At 34.2% G+C, this 3824-nt stretch overlaps 1 long non-coding RNA gene across 6 annotated transcripts; it reads left to right on the top strand.

The window, feature by feature from the left end:
- Nucleotides 1-434: 434 nt before the first annotated feature.
- On the top strand, nt 435-2807 carry LOC140990558 (uncharacterized). Of its 6 annotated transcripts, none has more exons than XR_012177665.1 (7): nt 435-723; nt 831-879; nt 961-1045; nt 1133-1234; nt 1412-1464; nt 1850-1901; nt 2597-2807. It is a non-coding gene; the product is annotated as an uncharacterized lncRNA (long non-coding RNA). The 6 variants fall into 6 exon arrangements; XR_012177666.1 differs by having other exon boundaries at nt 2575-2801; XR_012177667.1 differs by lacking the exon at nt 2597-2807 and adding an exon at nt 2406-2559.
- Nucleotides 2808-3824: the final 1017 nt, after the last annotated feature.

The following is a 3824-nucleotide window of genomic DNA, read 5'->3' on the forward strand; positions in this document are numbered from 1 at the left end:
TGGATTTTATTTTATGACTTTCCTGACGCAATAATTCTTCATAACACTACAAAAAAATCTACATTCAACCACACTCCAAAGAAAACACTTTTATGAAAAACTGTTGTATTTTTTCTTTTAACAACGGTTTTAATGAAAACTGTTGTCTTTGTGCTTTCGAAGACAACAGTTTTTAAAAAATCGTTGTCTTTTATGGGTCAAAGACAACGATTTTTCAAAACTATTGTCTATGAGCGGATTTTTTGGTAGCTACGACAACGATTTTTAAAAAACAGTTGTCTTTGAGAGGTTTTTTAGTAGCTACGACAACGGTTTTGAAAAATCGTTTTAAAAAACCATTGTCTTTCAAAAAAAATAATAATAAAAAATAATAATAATAATAATAATAATAATAATAAAGGAAAAACCCATCCCCAATTATCATTCTTGAACAAAAGCTACTCCCGTTGGCTCTCCCCCTCACCACGCCAGCTGCTACCGAGCGCTGCCCAGACCAGCGGACAAGAAGTGTCCTCGGTAAGTTCTTCCCCAAGCCCCTGCACCTCTTTTCTATGTATTATTGGAGATCTTATCCACTGATTTCCGTATAGAGTCATAAGTGGGTTCGGTTGAGATATACCATAAATTGCTTGATGATAATTCATTTCATCTACAGAGGTTATTTGTTGCGCAAGAAGATGATGTAACGAAGTCTTCCTGCCTCACTACCCCCTCCAAAGTCAAGTAATCTATTCTTTTGCTACTTCATTAATATTTTTATTTTTAGCATAATGAATTTTGTTTCTTTCTTGCAAACGAAAGAATTTAACATTTTATATTTACTTCTGCAGCTTTCTCGTGAATAGGAGGGGAGTGGAGAAGATGACTACTACTTCCATGGTTGGTTTAGACTAATTTTAGGACACCTTTATCTTTAAGCTAATTGTGTTGTGAAATACTTGTATTCCTTCTCTCAACCAGGACACATGACCTCAAATCCCGACAGATGTGACACATATGCTGAAATACGGGTCAAATCTTCTTCAGGCTGTGGGTGAATTTAGTGGTACATGCCTCAAGTTTCATATCTGAAAATTTTATTTTGTAGTTTAATATGTAAATGCGTTTACTCCCAAAGTTGATATTTGTGAAGGGAATTATACTATAGCACTTGCTTTCATGAGTGAGATGCAAAACCTTGAGAGTAGTGCCCTTCAAGATTATGAGCAGCATGGTCTCACAGCTGTGGATTCAGGTGCCATTAGTAAAATTTCTGGAACTTATTTATTGCTATCAAGTTGACTGTTGTTTTACTAATTTTTAGTCGGAACAACATTCATTTTAGAATAACATGCACGGTAAGGTATATTCGTTAGTGGAATGTCTGTGCTCTTTAACTGCTCACGTTAGTTTGCTTGATTTTCCTTTGTAGATTCTGGAATAATTGGGAGGGCCCTCAAGGATATTGCTAAATTGTCCTATTAGGTAAACCTTGATTTTGGATTGTTCAACTCAATTATGTTCTTTAGCATTCATTTATGCACCATTTGCATGGAAATTAACAGTTTTACTGGGCACTTCATTCTTTCATTAGTATTTATTTATCGTGACAAAGCGAAAGATACATTGTGATATCTGGTCACAACACAACCAATCATTGAAAACATTATGAGATATATAATCTACATTTTTAGTCTTTGAAGTTCATAGGTTCTGGAATTTGGATTTTGACTTCAATTCCAAAAACTACCTTCATCTTTCTCGTTTTCACATTTTCCTTCATGTTTTAGCTGGCATTTTTACCAACCCCATTCGAGTAGCTGCACCTTTTTTACTGCTGATTTCTTGCATCCATTTTAATCTTGAACAGCTTCAAGCGAATTAAAACTCTTGTCAAAGGATATTCATGCAAACATATTCAGGTAATTTTAAGTATCGGACAGTTAGTTGAAAGAAGTTGCATCTATTGTCAAATGTGATTATAGATTTAGTTGAAAGAAGTTGCACTTACTGACAAATGTGATTACAAAGACTGCCTTTTTATTTTCAAGTTGTGTGATAGTTTAATATACAAGTAAAATTTATCTACTGTAATCCTATTGTTACCCCATGGATACCGAATTTTCTTTTTATCACATCATCTGACCACTACAGTATTGGTCTAGCTTCTAGTTTGACCACCAAATTTTATTAGATATGATGTACCATTTACAACTTCTGATTTGTTGATTTTTGTGACGTTTGTTATAATTGATTTATAACTTGTAAGACATGTATGCAACTAGTGGTTGTTTGATGTTCTTGTATATCACTCTCATATTTCTGTTGGATTTCATAGCCTTGCTTCTAATTTTTTTAACGGTCTTAGCAAATTTGATGTCTTGTGTTTAGAAAATTTGAAGTCTTGTGTTTTCGTTTTGAGCCAGTGTTTTTATTTTGGTAATTACGTGGACATAAATTCAAGAGTACCATTCTGGTGCTGCCCTCATTGTAATCAGCATGTCTGTTTCACTGATATATGCATTGACCAAAAGATGATCAAGGCAAGTATATTATTTGCATTTTTATTGTATTCTGGAGTTATTTTATTCTTAGGTCATGTTTGGAGCCTTTTCAGATCTTGGAAGAGGTTGGAGCAAATTATAGATGGATCTTGGAACATTGCGACGGGAACTGATGACTCTACACAGAAATTAGTAGACTTATTTTGGATCAAAATATTCTGGATTATGGCACGTTTATGCGGACATCATTTTAGTTTTACTTTTCGGTTTAATTGTCTGAGGATAATTGTATGTCTTTTAGTTTTTATTAGTTGTAATTTCAGGAATTTTTNTTTTCAAAAATGTGAAAAAACTAATGACAACGGTTATAAAATGATGCAAAACTGATTTGTAAATGACGCCAAAGACATCGTTTTTTAATCTTTGCAAAACCGTTGTCGTAGCTCACATAACACAATGTTGTTTAAACTTTACAAAACCATTGTTTTTGTTACCTAAGACAACAGTTTTTATCCATTGTCGTTGGTCGGGTTTTTAACAGCAGTGACTACAACATCAGTTGTTAAGCCTAAAAGACAACGGATGTTGTCTTTTAGCGTTTTTCTTCTAGTGTAATCTGACACTTAGGCGACAAGTTCATAAAAATCACGGAATTTCATCACTTGGAATTTCTTTCTAAGTTCAAAATCAAATCCTCATTGTGTTATCTTCACATATTCTGATTTAGGTAACAACACTCTGTACCTATACTTCACTTTCTTGAGCCTACATATGAATTCATTCGCAGATTCTCCCGGCTTTTTGGATCACCATTGATAATTCTGCTATACTAATATCAGGCACTGTTCTGAAAAATTGTGTATGGAACTGGCCTTCCATGTTATGTCAAGTCATGATGGAATTTCGAGGTATTGTTGCATACCATGTAAAATCAATACAAGTCAAGGAATTTGGGAACAATCATTGCTTGTAGTTTGCCAAATTATCCAAGTATGCTAATTCACCGCATTGAATTGTAAGCCTTACCACATGTTTCAGGCTGGACTGCCCATCTTCCTCGAAGACACAAAAATCGGTGATTCCTCTAAATGGTGAGCTTCGCCCCTTTGACAATTCCTCGATCATTGGCCTTGATCCACTAACTATTTAATCTCAGTGTATTTGAGTTTGTCATCCTCTGATAGTTTATTATCCCATTTGGAGATCTCCTACACTCTCTCATATCTGTCATAAAAATTTGTCATGACAGTAGTAAAGACATCATTCATTCCTCTGAGTTCAATGCATATGTTTTTCTCCATAGATATCATAATTTTCACTAGAATTTCATGGCCAACAGAA

This window comes from Primulina huaijiensis, chromosome 12 (assembly GCF_012295235.1).
Source record: "Primulina huaijiensis isolate GDHJ02 chromosome 12, ASM1229523v2, whole genome shotgun sequence".
Taxonomy (NCBI): Eukaryota; Viridiplantae; Streptophyta; class Magnoliopsida; order Lamiales; family Gesneriaceae; genus Primulina; species Primulina huaijiensis.